This window comes from Mixophyes fleayi, unplaced genomic scaffold (genome assembly GCF_038048845.1).
Source record: "Mixophyes fleayi isolate aMixFle1 unplaced genomic scaffold, aMixFle1.hap1 Scaffold_86, whole genome shotgun sequence".
Classification (NCBI taxonomy): Eukaryota; Metazoa; Chordata; class Amphibia; order Anura; family Limnodynastidae; genus Mixophyes; species Mixophyes fleayi.
In genome coordinates, this window is record NW_027448586.1 from 171,808 (window position 1) to 186,362 (window position 14,555).

Genomic DNA, 14,555 nt, shown 5'->3' on the forward strand with positions numbered 1-14,555 from the left:
ACTCACCATTGATAGGCATGAAGGTAATTGGATCAGAGGCACCCCACACCTCAAGAGGATGGATTAGATGATGTCTAAAAATTGATATGAAAACCAGTCATCTACGTCCCTGGGTGGGCTTGAACCACCAACCTTTCGGTTAACAGCTGAACACGCTAACCAATTGCGCCACAGAGACAACTTGCAGCGTGTGTTCATGGCATGGGCTGAAATGCATTATTCCGGACAAATTTCATGACATTTCATTACTGTTCTTTATCTGCCAACCAACAAAAATAAATATTGGTTCTTTCCTGGGTTGCCTCAAACCTTCAGGAGTCAACAAACATTGCATGACTAGCAGAGTGGCGCAGCGGAAGCGTGCTGGGCCCATAACCCAGAGGTCGATGGATCGAAACCATCCTCTGCTACTTGCTCTTTCTTCATTATCTAAGGCAATCCTAAATTGGTAAACTTGTGGTAGAAACTTTGTTTCTTTTCTGTTTAGTTAAAGAAAAAAGTCAATTACAATCTCAGCTCATTTTAACAGAATGCTGCTGCCAGTCTTTATGTCAAAATCAACATACTTTCTTTTCTTTACCCTAACAGTGCTCTGGTTACATAGGTAAAAATCGACCTTGCCCATAGCAAAACAATGCAGGTTTCCAAAATGATAAATCTAGTTCACATATTCATGGTGAAATGGGACAATGATGGAGTCCAAAAAATTTTCACACTTAAAAAAAAAAAAAAAGCGGAGGGACACTTGGATAGCTGAAATGGTGTAGAGCAGTTTATTTTTCTTCCTGTGAACTTGTTTTTTCTAGGGAGACACTATACTCAGGAAACATTTAGCTGCCATTGCATATGGAATTGGTTTTTGGCAACAATACAAGAATAAATGCTTGTGCACAGGCTTTATTCATGGACTTGGCTTCGTAGGACACTTTTTAGAAAGTCCGTTTTGGTAGCGTAACTACAAGGTAGGAACAGGGAGAGCAATTTTAATACTAATTTGGTTTCCACAGTCTGTCCAATATATTTACCTCTGCAACCAGTTGCTAAATTGGATTTCCAAAGTATGAAGTTGAGTAAAACTGTCTAGAACAAACTAAACTCACCATTGATAGCCATGAAGGTAATTGGATCAGAGGCACCCCACACCTCAAGAGGATGGATTAGATGATGTCTAAAAATTGATATGAAAACCAGTCATCTACGTCCCTGGGTGGGCTTGAACCACCAACCTTTCGGTTAACAGCCGAACACGCTAACCAATTGCGCCACAGAGACAACTTGCAGCGTGTGTTCATGGCATGGGCTGAAATGCATTATTCCGGACAAATTTCATGACATTTCATTACTGTTCTTTATCTGCCAACCAACAAAAATAAATATTGGTTCTTTCCTGGGTTGCCTCAAACCTTCAGGAGTCAACAAACATTGCATGACTAGCAGAGTGGCGCAGCGGAAGCGTGCTGGGCCCATAACCCAGAGGTCGATGGATCGAAACCATCCTCTGCTACTTGCTCTTTCTTCATTATCTAAGGCAATCTTAAATTGGTAAACTTGTGGTAGAAACTTTGTTTCTTTTCTGTTTAGTTAAAGAAAAAAGTCAATTACAATCTCAGCTCATTTTAACAGAATGCTGCTGCCAGTCTTTATGTCAAAATCAACATACTTTCTTTTCTTTACCCTAACAGTGCTCTTGTTACATAGGTAAAATCGACCTTGCCCATAGCAAAACAATGCAGGTTTCCAAAATGATAAATCTAGTTCACATATTCATGGTGAAATGGGACAATGATGGAGTCCAAAAAATTTTCACACTTAAAAAAAAAAAAAAAAAGCGGAGGGACACTTGGATAGCTGAAATGGTGTAGAGCAGTTTATTTTTCTTCCTGTGAACTTGTTTTTTCTAGGGAGACACTATACTCAGGAAACATTTAGCTGCCATTGCATATGGAATTGGTTTTTGGCAACAATACAAGAATAAATGCTTGTGCACAGGCTTTATTCATGGACTTGGCTTCGTAGGACACTTTTTAGAAAGTCTGTTTTGGTAGCGTAACTACAAGGTAGGAACAGGGAGAGCAATTTTAATACTAATTTGGTTTCCACAGTCTGTCCAATATATTTACCTCTGCAACCAGTTGCTAAATTGGATTTCCAAAGTATGAAGTTGAGTAAAACTGTCTAGAACAAACTAAACTCACCATTGATAGGCATGAAGGTAATTGGATCAGAGGCACCCCACACCTCAAGAGGATGGATTAGATGATGTCTAAAAATTGATATGAAAACCAGTCATCTACGTCCCTGGGTGGGATTGAACCACCAACCTTTCGGTTAACAGCCGAACGCGCTAACCAATTGTGCCACAGAGACAACTTGCAGCGTGTGTTCATGGCATGGGCTGAAATGCATTATTCCGGACAAATTTCATGACATTTCATTACTGTTCTTTATCTGCCAACCAACAAAAATAAATATTGGTTCTTTCCTGGGTTGCCTCAAACCTTCAGGAGTCAACAAACATTGCATGACTAGCAGAGTGGCGCAGCGGAAGCGTGCTGGGCCCATAACCCAGAGGTTGATGGATCGAAACCATCCTCTGCTACTTGCTCTTTCTTCATTATCTAAGGCAATCCTAAATTGGTAAACTTGTGGTAGAAACTTTGTTTCTTTTCTGTTTAGTTAAAGAAAAAAGTCAATTACAATCTCAGCTCATTGTAACAGAATGCTGCTGCCAGTCTTTATGTCAAAATCAACATACTTTCTTTTCTTTACCCTAACAGTGCTCTGGTTACATAGGTAAAAATCGACCTTGCCCATAGCAAAACAATGCAGGTTTCCAAAATGATAAATCTAGTTCACATATTCATGGTGAAATGGGACAATGATGGAGTCCAAAAAATTTTCACACTTAAAAAAAAAACCGGAGGGACACTTGGATAGCTGAAATGGTGTAGAGCAGTTTATTTTTCTTCCTGTGAACTTGTTTTTTCTAGGGAGACACTATACTCAGGAAACATTTAGCTGCCATTGCATATGGAATTGGTTTTTGGCAACAATACAAGAATAAATGCTTGTGCACAGGCTTTATTCATGGACTTGGCTTCGTATGACACTTTTTAAAAAGTCCGTTTTGGTAGCGTAACTACAAGGTAGGAACAGGGAGAGCAATTTTAATACTAATTTGGTTTCCACAGTCTGTCCAATATATTTACCTCTGCAACCAGTTGCTAAATTGGATTTCCAAAGTATGAAGTTGAGTAAAACTGTCTAGAACAAACTAAACTCACCATTGATAGGCATGAAGGTAATTGGATCAGAGGCACCCCACACCTCAAGAGGATGGATTAGATGATGTCTAAAAATTGATATGAAAACCAGTCATCTACGTCCCTGGGTGGGCTTGAACCACCAACCTTTCGGTTAACAGCCGAACACGCTAACCAATTGCGCCACAGAGACAACTTGCAGCGTGTGCTCATGGCATGGGCTGAAATGCATTATTCCGGACAAATTTCATGACATTTCATTACTGTTCTTTATCTGCCAACCAACAAAAATAAATATTGGTTCTTTCCTGGGTTGCCTCAAACCTTCAGGAGTCAACAAACATTGCATGACTAGCAGAGTGGCGCAGCAGAAGCGTGCTGGGCCCATAGCAAAACAATGCAGGTTTCCAAAATGATAAATCTAGTTCACATATTCATGGTGAAATGGGACAATGATGGAGTCCAAAAAATTTTCACACTTAAAAAAAAAACCGGAGGGACACTTGGATAGCTGAAATGGTGTAGAGCAGTTTATTCTTCTTCCTGTGAACTTGTTTTTTCTAGGGAGACACTATACTCAGGAAACATTTAGCTGCCATTGCATATGGAATTGGTTTTTGGCAACAATACAAGAATAAATGCTTGTGCACCGGACAAATTTCATGACATTTCATTACTGTTCTTTATCTGCCAACCAACAAAAATAAATATTGGTTCTTTCCTGGGTTGCCTTAAACCTTCAGGAGTCAACAAACATTGCATGACTAGCAGAGTGGCGCAGCGGAAGCGTGCTGGGCCCATAACCCAGAGGTCGATGGATCGAAACCATCCTCTGCTACTTGCTCTTTCTTCATTATCTAAGGCAATCTTAAATTGGTAAACTTGTGGTAGAAACTTTGTTTCTTTTCTGTTTAGTTAAAGAAAAAAGTCAATTACAATCTCAGCTCATTTTAACAGAATGCTGCTGCCAGTCTTTATGTCAAAATCAACATACTTTCTTTTCTTTACCCTAACAGTGCTCTGGTTACATAGGTAAAAATCGACCTTGCCCATAGCAAAACAATGCAGGTTTCCAAAATGATAAATCTAGTTCACATATTCATGGTGAAATGGGACAATGATGGAGTCCAAAAAATTTTCACACTTAAAAAAAAAAAAAAAAAAGCGGAGGGACACTTGGATAGCTGAAATCGTGTAGAGCAGTTTATTTTTCTTCCTGTGAACTTGTTTTTTCTAGGGAGACACTATACTCAGGAAACATTTAGCTGCCATTGCATATGGAATTGGTTTTTGGCAACAATACAAGAATAAATGCTTGTGCACAGGCTTTATTCATGGACTTGGCTTCGTATGACACTTTTTAAAAAGTCCGTTTTGGTAGCGTAACTACAAGGTAGGAACAGGGAGAGCAATTTTAATACTAATTTGGTTTCCACAGTCTGTCCAATATATTTACCTCTGCAACCAGTTGCTAAATTGGATTTCCAAAGTATGAAGTTGAGTAAAACTGTCTAGAACAAACTAAACTCACCATTGATAGGCATGAAGGTAATTGGATCAGAGGCACCCCACACCTCAAGAGGATGGATTAGATGATGTCTAAAAATTGATATGAAAACCAGTCATCTACGTCCCTGGGTGGGCTTGAACCACCAACCTTTCGGTTAACAGCCGAACACGCTAACCAATTGCGCCACAGAGACAACTTGCAGCGTGTGCTCATGGCATGGGCTGAAATGCATTATTCCGGACAAATTTCATGACATTTCATTACTGTTCTTTATCTGCCAACCAACAAAAATAAATATTGGTTCTTTCCTGGGTTGCCTCAAACCTTCAGGAGTCAACAAACATTGCATGACTAGCAGAGTGGCGCAGCAGAAGCGTGCTGGGCCCATAGCAAAACAATGCAGGTTTCCAAAATGATAAATCTAGTTCACATATTCATGGTGAAATGGGACAATGATGGAGTCCAAAAAATTTTCACACTTAAAAAAAAAACCGGAGGGACACTTGGATAGCTGAAATGGTGTAGAGCAGTTTATTCTTCTTCCTGTGAACTTGTTTTTTCTAGGGAGACACTATACTCAGGAAACATTTAGCTGCCATTGCATATGGAATTGGTTTTTGGCAACAATACAAGAATAAATGCTTGTGCACCGGACAAATTTCATGACATTTCATTACTGTTCTTTATCTGCCAACCAACAAAAATAAATATTGGTTCTTTCCTGGGTTGCCTTAAACCTTCAGGAGTCAACAAACATTGCATGACTAGCAGAGTGGCGCAGCGGAAGCGTGCTGGGCCCATAACCCAGAGGTCGATGGATCGAAACCATCCTCTGCTACTTGCTCTTTCTTCATTATCTAAGGCAATCTTAAATTGGTAAACTTGTGGTAGAAACTTTGTTTCTTTTCTGTTTAGTTAAAGAAAAAAGTCAATTACAATCTCAGCTCATTTTAACAGAATGCTGCTGCCAGTCTTTATGTCAAAATCAACATACTTTCTTTTCTTTACCCTAACAGTGCTCTGGTTACATAGGTAAAAATCGACCTTGCCCATAGCAAAACAATGCAGGTTTCCAAAATGATAAATCTAGTTCACATATTCATGGTGAAATGGGACAATGATGGAGTCCAAAAAATTTTCACACTTAAAAAAAAAAAAAAAAAAAAGCGGAGGGACACTTGGATAGCTGAAATCGTGTAGAGCAGTTTATTTTTCTTCCTGTGAACTTGTTTTTTCTAGGGAGACACTATACTCAGGAAACATTTAGCTGCCATTGCATATGGAATTGGTTTTTGGCAACAATACAAGAATAAATGCTTGTGCACAGGCTTTATTCATGGACTTGGCTTCGTAGGACACTTTTTAGAAAGTCCGTTTTGGTAGCGTAACTACAAGGTAGGAACAGGGAGAGCAATTTTAATACTAATTTGGTTTCCACAATCTGTCCAATATATTTACCTCTGCAACCAGTTGCTAAATTGGATTTCCAAAGTATGAAGTTGAGTAAAACTGTCTAGAACAAACTAAACTCACCATTGATAGGCATGAAGGTAATTGGATCAGAGGCACCCCACACCTCAAGAGGATGGATTAGATGATGTCTAAAAATTGATATGAAAACCAGTCATCTACGTCCCTGGGTGGGCTTGAACCACCAACCTTTCGGTTAACAGCCGAACACGCTAACCAATTGCGCCACAGAGACAACTTGCAGCGTGTGTTCATGGCATGGGCTGAAATGCATTATTCCGGACAAATTTCATGACATTTCATTACTGTTCTTTATCTGCCAACCAACAAAAATAAATATTGGTTCTTTCCTGGGTTGCCTCAAACCTTCAGGAGTCAACAAACATTGCATGACTAGCAGAGTGGCGCAGCGGAAGCGTGCTGGGCCCATAACCCAGAGGTCGATGGATCGAAACCATCCTCTGCTACTTGCTCTTTCTTCATTATCTAAGGCAATCTTAAATTGGTAAACTTGTGGTAGAAACTTTGTTTCTTTTCTGTTTAGTTAAAGAAAAAAGTCAATTACAATCTCAGCTCATTTTAACAGAATGCTGCTGCCAGTCTTTATGTCAAAATCAACATACTTTCTTTTCTTTACCCTAACAGTGCTCTGGTTACATAGGTAAAAATCGACCTTGCCCATAGCAAAACAATGCAGGTTTCCAAAATGATAAATCTAGTTCACATATTCATGGTGAAATGGGACAATGATGGAGTCCAAAAAATTTTCACACTTAAAAAAAAAAAAAAAAAAGCGGAGGGACACTTGGATAGCTGAAATGGTGTAGAGCAGTTTATTTTTCTTCCTGTGAACTTGTTTTTTCTAGGGAGACACTATACTCAGGAAACATTTAGCTGCCATTGCATATGGAATTGGTTTTTGGCAACAATACAAGAATAAATGCTTGTGCACAGGCTTTATTCATGGACTTGGCTTCGTAGGACACTTTTTAGAAAGTCCGTTTTGGTAGCGTAACTACAAGGTAGGAACAGGGAGAGCAATTTTAATACTAATTTGGTTTCCACAATCTGTCCAATATATTTACCTCTGCAACCAGTTGCTAAATTGGATTTCCAAAGTATGAAGTTGAGTAAAACTGTCTAGAACAAACTAAACTCACCATTGATAGGCATGAAGGTAATTGGATCAGAGGCACCCCACACCTCAAGAGGATGGATTAGATGATGTCTAAAAATTGATATGAAAACCAGTCATCTACGTCCCTGGGTGGGCTTGAACCACCAACCTTTCGGTTAACAGCCGAACACGCTAACCAATTGCGCCACAGAGACAACTTGCAGCGTGTGTTCATGGCATGGGCTGAAATGCATTATTCCGGACAAATTTCATGACATTTCATTACTGTTCTTTATCTGCCAACCAACAAAAATAAATATTGGTTCTTTCCTGGGTTGCCTCAAACCTTCAGGAGTCAACAAACATTGCATGACTAGCAGAGTGGCGCAGCGGAAGCGTGCTGGGCCCATAACCCAGAGGTCGATGGATCGAAACCATCCTCTGCTACTTGCTCTTTCTTCATTATCTAAGGCAATCCTAAATTGGTAAACTTGTGGTAGAAACTTTGTTTCTTTTCTGTTTAGTTAAAGAAAAAAGTCAATTACAATCTCAGCTCATTTTAACAGAATGCTGCTGCCAGTCTTTATGTCAAAATCAACATACTTTCTTTTCTTTACCCTAACAGTGCTCTGGTTACATAGGTAAAAATCGACCTTGTCCATAGCAAAACAATGCAGGTTTCCAAAATGATAAATCTAGTTCACATATTCATGGTGAAATGGGACAATGATGGAGTCCAAAAAATTTTCACACTTAAAAAAAAAAAAAAACCGGAGGGACACTTGGATAGCTGAAATGGTGTAGAGCAGTTTATTTTTCTTCCTGTGAACTTGTTTTTTCTAGGGAGACACTATACTCAGGAAACATTTAGCTGCCATTGCATATGGAATTGGTTTTTGGCAACAATACAAGAATAAATGCTTGTGCACAGGCTTTATTCATGGACTTGGCTTCGTAGGACACTTTTTAAAAAGTCCGTTTTGGTAGCGTAACTACAAGGTAGGAACAGGGAGAGCAATTTTAATACTAATTTGGTTTCCACAGTCTGTCCAATATATTTACCTCTGCAACCAGTTGCTAAATTGGATTTCCAAAGTATGAAGTTGAGTAAAACTGTCTAGAACAAACTAAACTCACCATTGATAGGCATGAAGGTAATTGGATCAGAGGCACCCCGCACCTCAAGAGGATGGATTAGATGATGTCTAAAAATTGATATGAAAACCAGTCATCTACGTCCCTGGGTGGGCTTGAACCACCAACCTTTCGGTTAACAGCCGAACACGCTAACCAATTGCGCCACAGAGACAACTTGCAGCGTGTGTTCATGGCATGGGCTGAAATGCATTATTCCGGACAAATTTCATGACATTTCATTACTGTTATTTATCTGCCAACCAACAAAAATAAATATTGGTTCTTTCCTGGGTTGCCTCAAACCTTCAGGAGTCAACAAACATTGCATGACTAGCAGAGTGGCGCAGCGGAAGCGTGCTGGGCCCATAACCCAGAGGTCGATGGATCGAAACCATCCTCTGCTACTTGCTCTTTCTTCATTATCTAAGGCAATCCTAAATTGGTAAACTTGTGGTAGAAACTTTGTTTCTTTTCTGTTTAGTTAAAGAAAAAAGTCAGTTACAATCTCAGCTCATTTTAACAGAATGCTGCTGCCAGTCTTTATGTCAAAATCAACATACTTTCTTTTCTTTACCCTAACAGTGCTCTGGTTACATAGGTAAAAATCGACCTTGCCCATAGCAAAACAATGCAGGTTTCCAAAATGATAAATCTAGTTCACATATTCATGGTGAAATGGGACAATGATGGAGTCCAAAAAATTTTCACACTTAAAAAAAAAAAAAAACCGGAGGGACACTTGGATAGCTGAAATGGTGTAGAGCAGTTTATTTTTCTTCCTGTGAACTTGTTTTTTCTAGGGAGACACTATACTCAGGAAACATTTAGCTGCCATTGCATATGGAATTGGTTTTTGGCAACAATACAAGAATAAATGCTTGTGCACAGGCTTTATTCATGGACTTGGCTTCGTAGGACACTTTTTAAAAAGTCCGTTTTGGTAGCGTAACTACAAGGTAGGAACAGGGAGAGCAATTTTAATACTAATTTGGTTTCCACAGTCTGTCCAATATATTTACCTCTGCAACCAGTTGCAAAATTGGATTTCCAAAGTATGAAGTTGAGTAAAACTGTCTAGAACAAACTAAACTCACCATTGATAGGCATGAAGGTAATTGGATCAGAGGCACCCCACACCTCAAGAGGATGGATTAGATGATGTCTAAAAATTGATATGAAAACCAGTCATCTACGTCCCTGGGTGGGCTTGAACCACCAACCTTTCGGTTAACAGCCAAACACGCTAACCAATTGCGCCACAGAGACAACTTGCAGCGTGTGTTCATGGCATGGGCTGAAATGCATTATTCCGGACAAATTTCATGACATTTCATTACTGTTCTTTATCTGCCAACCAACAAAAATAAATATTGGTTCTTTCCTGGGTTGCCTCAAACCTTCAGGAGTCAACAAACATTGCATGACTAGCAGAGTGGCGCAGCGGAAGCGTGTTGGGCCCATAACCCAGAGGTCGATGGATCGAAACCATCCTCTGCTACTTGCTCTTTCATCATTATCTAAGGCAATCTTAAATTGGTAAACTTGTGGTAGAAACTTTGTTTCTTTTCTGTTTAGTTAAAGAAAAAAGTCAATTACAATCTCAGCTCATTTTAACAGAATGCTGCTGCCAGTCTTTATGTCAAAATCAACATACTTTCTTTTCTTTACCCTAACAGTGCTCTGGTTACATAGGTAAAAATCGACCTTGCCCATAGCAAAACAATGCAGGTTTCCAAAATGATAAATCTAGTTCACATATTCATGGTGAAATGGGACAATGATGGAGTCCAAAAAATTTTCACACTTAAAAAAAAAAAAAAAAAAAAGCGGAGGGACACTTGGATAGCTGAAATGGTGTAGAGCAGTTTATTTTTCTTCCTGTGAACTTGTTTTTTCTAGGGAGACACTATACTCAGGAAACATTTAGCTGCCATTGCATATGGAATTGGTTTTTGGCAACAATACAAGAATAAATGCTTGTGCACAGGCTTTATTCATGGACTTGGCTTCATAGGACACTTTTTAGAAAGTCCGTTTTGGTAGCGTAACTACAAGGTAGGAACAGGGAGAGCAATTTTAATACTAATTTGGTTTCCACAATCTGTCCAATATATTTACCTCTGCAACCAGTTGCTAAATTGGATTTCCAAAGTATGAAGTTGAGTAAAACTGTCTAGAACAAACTAAACTCACCATTGATAGGCATGAAGGTAATTGGATCAGAGGCACCCCACACCTCAAGAGGATGGATTAGATGATGTCTAAAAATTGATATTAAAACCAGTCATCTACGTCCCTGGGTGGGCTTGAACCACCAACCTTTCGGTTAACAGCCGAACACGCTAACCAATTGCGCCACAGAGACAACTTGCAGCGTGTGTTCATGGCATGGGCTGAAATGCATTATTCCGGACAAATTTCATGACATTTCATTACTGTTCTTTATCTGCCAACCAACAAAAATAAATATTGGTTCTTTCCTGGGTTGCCTCAAACCTTCAGGAGTCAACAAACATTGCATGACTAGCAGAGTGGCGCAGCGGAAGCGTGCTGGGCCCATAACCCAGAGGTCGATGGATCGAAACCAACCTCTGCTACTTGCTCTTTCTTCATTATCTAAGGCAATCCTAAATTGGTAAACTTGTGGTAGAAACTTTGTTTCTTTTCTGTTTAGTTAAAGAAAAAAGTCAATTACAATCTCAGCTCATTTTAACAGAATGCTGCTGCCAGTCTTTATGTCAAAATCAACATACTTTCTTTTCTTTACCCTAACAGTGCTCTGGTTACATAGGTAAAAATCGACCTTGCCCATAGCAAAACAATGCAGGTTTCCAAAATGATAAATCTAGTTCACATATTCATGGTGAAATGGGACAATGATGGAGTCCAAAAAATTTTCACACAAAAAAAAAAAAAAAAAGCGGAGGGACACTTGGATAGCTGAAATGGTGTAGAGCAGTTTATTTTTCTTCCTGTGAACTTGTTTTTTCTAGGGAGACACTATACTCAGGAAACATTTAGCTGCCATTGCATATGGAATTGGTTTTTGGCAACAATACAAGAATAAATGCTTGTGCACAGGCTTTATTCATGGACTTGGCTTCGTAGGACACTTTTTAGAAAGTCCGTTTTGGTAGCGTAACTACAAGGTAGGAACAGGGAGAGCAATTTTAATACTAATTTGGTTTCCACAGTCTGTCCAATATATTTACCTCTGCAACCAGTTGCTAAATTGGATTTCCAAAGTATGAAGTTGAGTAAAACTGTCTAGAACAAACTAAACTCACCATTGATAGGCATGAAGGTAATTGGATCAGAGGCACCCCACACCTCAAGAGGATGGATTAGATGATTTCTAAAAATTGATATGAAAACCAGTCATCTACGTCCCTGGGTGGGCTTGAACCACCAACCTTTCGGTTAACAGCCGAACACGCTAACCAATTGCGCCACAGAGACAACTTGCAGCGTGTGCTCATGGCATGGGCTGAAATGCATTATTCCGGACAAATTTCATGACATTTCATTACTGTTCTTTATCTGCCAACCAACAAAAATAAATATTGGTTCTTTCCTGGGTTGCCTCAAACCTTCAGGAGTCAACAAGCATTGCATGACTAGCAGAGTGGCGCAGCGGATGCGTGCTGGGCCCATAACCCAGAGGTCGATGGATCGAAACCATCCTCTGCTACTTGCTCTTTCTTCATTATCTAAGGCAATCCTAAATTGGTAAACTTGTGGTAGAAACTTTGTTTCTTTTCTGTTTAGTTAAAGAAAAAAGTCAATTACAATCTCAGCTCATTTTAACAGAATGCTGCTGCCAGTCTTTATGTCAAAATCAACATACTTTCTTTTCTTTACCCTAACAGTGCTCTGGTTACATAGGTAAAAATCGACCTTGCCCATAGCAAAACAATGCAGGTTTCCAAAATGATAAATCTAGTTCACATATTCATGGTGAAATGGGACAATGATGGAGTCCAAAAAATTTTCACACTTAAAAAAAAAAAAAAAAAAAGCGGAGGGACACTTGGATAGCTGAAATGGTGTAGAGCAGTTTATTTTTCTTCCTGTGAACTTGTTTTTTCTAGGGAGACACTATACTCAGGAAACATTTAGCTGCCATTGCATATGGAATTGGTTTTTGGCAACAATACAAGAATAAATGCTTGTGCACAGGCTTTATTCATGGACTTGGCTTCGTAGGACACTTTTTAGAAAGTCCGTTTTGGTAGCGTAACTACAAGGTAGGAACAGGGAGAGCAATTTTAATACTAATTTGGTTTCCACAATCTGTCCAATATATTTACCTCTGCAACCAGTTGCTAAATTGGATTTCCAAAGTATGAAGTTGAGTAAAACTGTCTAGAACAAACTAAACTCACCATTGATAGGCATGAAGGTAATTGGATCAGAGGCACCCCACACCTCAAGAGGATGGATTAGATGATGTCTAAAAATTGATATGAAAACCAGTCATCTACGTCCCTGGGTGGGCTTGAACCACCAACCTTTCGGTTAACAGCCGAACACGCTAACCAATTGCGCCACAGAGACAACTTGCAGCGTGTGTTCATGGCATGGGCTGAAATGCATTATTCCGGACAAATTTCATGACATTTCATTACTGTTCTTTATCTGCCAACCAACAAAAATAAATATTGGTTCTTTCCTGGGTTGCCTCAAACCTTCAGGAGTCAACAAACATTGCATGACTAGCAGAGTGGCGCAGCGGAAGCGTGCTGGGCCCATAACCCAGAGGTCGATGGATCGAAACCATCCTCTGCTACTTGCTCTTTCTTCATTATCTAAGGCAATCCTAAATTGGTAAACTTGTGGTAGAAACTTTGTTTCTTTTCTGTTTAGTTAAAGAAAAAAGTCAATTACAATCTCAGCTCATTTTAACAGAATGCTGCTGCCAGTCTTTATGTCAAAATCAACATACTTTCTTTTCTTTACCCTAACAGTGCTCTGGTTACATAGGTAAAAATCGACCTTGCCCATAGCAAAACAATGCAGGTTTCCAAAATGATAAATCTAGTTCACATATTCATGGTGAAATGGGACAATGATGGAGTCCAAAAAATTTTCACACTTAAAAAAAAAAAAAAAAAAGCGGAGGGACACTTGGATAGCTGAAATGGTGTAGAGCAGTTTATTTTTCTTCCTGTGAACTTGTTTTTTCTAGGGAGACACTATACTCAGGAAACATTTAGCTGCCATTGCATATGGAATTGGTTTTTGGCAACAATACAAGAATAAATGCTTGTGCACAGGCTTTATTCATGGACTTGGCTTCGTAGGACACTTTTTAGAAAGTCCGTTTTGGTAGCGTAACTACAAGGTAGGAACAGGGAGAGCAATTTTAATACTAATTTGGTTTCCACAATCTGTCCAATATATTTACCTCTGCAACCAGTTGCTAAATTGGATTTCCAAAGTATGAAGTTGAGTAAAACTGTCTAGAACAAACTAAACTCACCATTGATAGGCATGAAGGTAATTGGATCAGAGGCACCCCACACCTCAAGAGGATGGATTAGATGATGTCTAAAAATTGATATGAAAACCAGTCATCTACGTCCCTGGGTGGGCTTGAACCACCAACCTTTCGGTTAACAGCCGAACACGCTAACCAATTGCGCCACAGAGACAACTTGCAGCGTGTGTTCATGGCATGGGCTGAAATGCATTATTCCGGACAAATTTCATGACATTTCATTACTGTTCTTTATCTGCCAACCAACAAAAATAAATATTGGTTCTTTCCTGGGTTGCCTCAAACCTTCAGGAGTCAACAAACATTGCATGACTAGCAGAGTGGCGCAGCGGAAGCGTGCTGGGCCCATAACCCAGAGGTCGATGGATCGAAACCATCCTCTGCTACTTGCTCTTTCTTCATTATCTAAGGCAATCCTAAATTGGTAAACTTGTGGTAGAAACTTTGTTTCTTTTCTGTTTAGTTAAAGAAAAAAGTCAATTACAATCTCAGCTCATTTTAACAGAATGCTGCTGCCAGTCTTTATGTCAAAATCAACATACTTTCTTTTCTTTACCC

General features: G+C 39.4%; 13 non-coding genes across 13 annotated transcripts; all 13 read right to left on the reverse strand.

Annotated features, from left to right (window-relative positions):
- Window positions 1-104: 104 nt before the first annotated feature.
- Window positions 105-178, reverse strand: TRNAN-GUU (transfer RNA asparagine (anticodon GUU)). Its single transcript has one exon. It is a non-coding gene; the product is annotated as a tRNA-Asn (tRNA).
- A 1,020-nt stretch (window positions 179-1,198) lies between these two features.
- Window positions 1,199-1,272, reverse strand: TRNAN-GUU (transfer RNA asparagine (anticodon GUU)). The gene has a single exon. It is a non-coding gene; the product is annotated as a tRNA-Asn (tRNA).
- A 1,021-nt stretch (window positions 1,273-2,293) lies between these two features.
- TRNAN-GUU (transfer RNA asparagine (anticodon GUU)) lies at window positions 2,294-2,367 on the reverse strand. The gene has a single exon. It is a non-coding gene; the product is annotated as a tRNA-Asn (tRNA).
- Window positions 2,368-3,382: 1,015 nt separating this feature from the next.
- Window positions 3,383-3,456, reverse strand: TRNAN-GUU (transfer RNA asparagine (anticodon GUU)). The gene has a single exon. It is a non-coding gene; the product is annotated as a tRNA-Asn (tRNA).
- A 1,436-nt stretch (window positions 3,457-4,892) lies between these two features.
- TRNAN-GUU (transfer RNA asparagine (anticodon GUU)) lies at window positions 4,893-4,966 on the reverse strand. The gene has a single exon. It is a non-coding gene; the product is annotated as a tRNA-Asn (tRNA).
- Window positions 4,967-6,404: 1,438 nt separating this feature from the next.
- Window positions 6,405-6,478, reverse strand: TRNAN-GUU (transfer RNA asparagine (anticodon GUU)). Its single transcript has one exon. It is a non-coding gene; the product is annotated as a tRNA-Asn (tRNA).
- A 1,023-nt stretch (window positions 6,479-7,501) lies between these two features.
- Window positions 7,502-7,575, reverse strand: TRNAN-GUU (transfer RNA asparagine (anticodon GUU)). Its single transcript has one exon. It is a non-coding gene; the product is annotated as a tRNA-Asn (tRNA).
- Window positions 7,576-8,595: 1,020 nt separating this feature from the next.
- Window positions 8,596-8,669, reverse strand: TRNAN-GUU (transfer RNA asparagine (anticodon GUU)). Its single transcript has one exon. It is a non-coding gene; the product is annotated as a tRNA-Asn (tRNA).
- A 1,020-nt stretch (window positions 8,670-9,689) lies between these two features.
- On the reverse strand, window positions 9,690-9,763 carry TRNAN-GUU (transfer RNA asparagine (anticodon GUU)). The gene has a single exon. It is a non-coding gene; the product is annotated as a tRNA-Asn (tRNA).
- A 1,025-nt stretch (window positions 9,764-10,788) lies between these two features.
- On the reverse strand, window positions 10,789-10,862 carry TRNAN-GUU (transfer RNA asparagine (anticodon GUU)). The gene has a single exon. It is a non-coding gene; the product is annotated as a tRNA-Asn (tRNA).
- A 1,020-nt stretch (window positions 10,863-11,882) lies between these two features.
- Window positions 11,883-11,956, reverse strand: TRNAN-GUU (transfer RNA asparagine (anticodon GUU)). Its single transcript has one exon. It is a non-coding gene; the product is annotated as a tRNA-Asn (tRNA).
- A 1,024-nt stretch (window positions 11,957-12,980) lies between these two features.
- Window positions 12,981-13,054, reverse strand: TRNAN-GUU (transfer RNA asparagine (anticodon GUU)). Its single transcript has one exon. It is a non-coding gene; the product is annotated as a tRNA-Asn (tRNA).
- A 1,023-nt stretch (window positions 13,055-14,077) lies between these two features.
- On the reverse strand, window positions 14,078-14,151 carry TRNAN-GUU (transfer RNA asparagine (anticodon GUU)). The gene has a single exon. It is a non-coding gene; the product is annotated as a tRNA-Asn (tRNA).
- Between the last annotated feature and the right edge of the window lie 404 nt (window positions 14,152-14,555).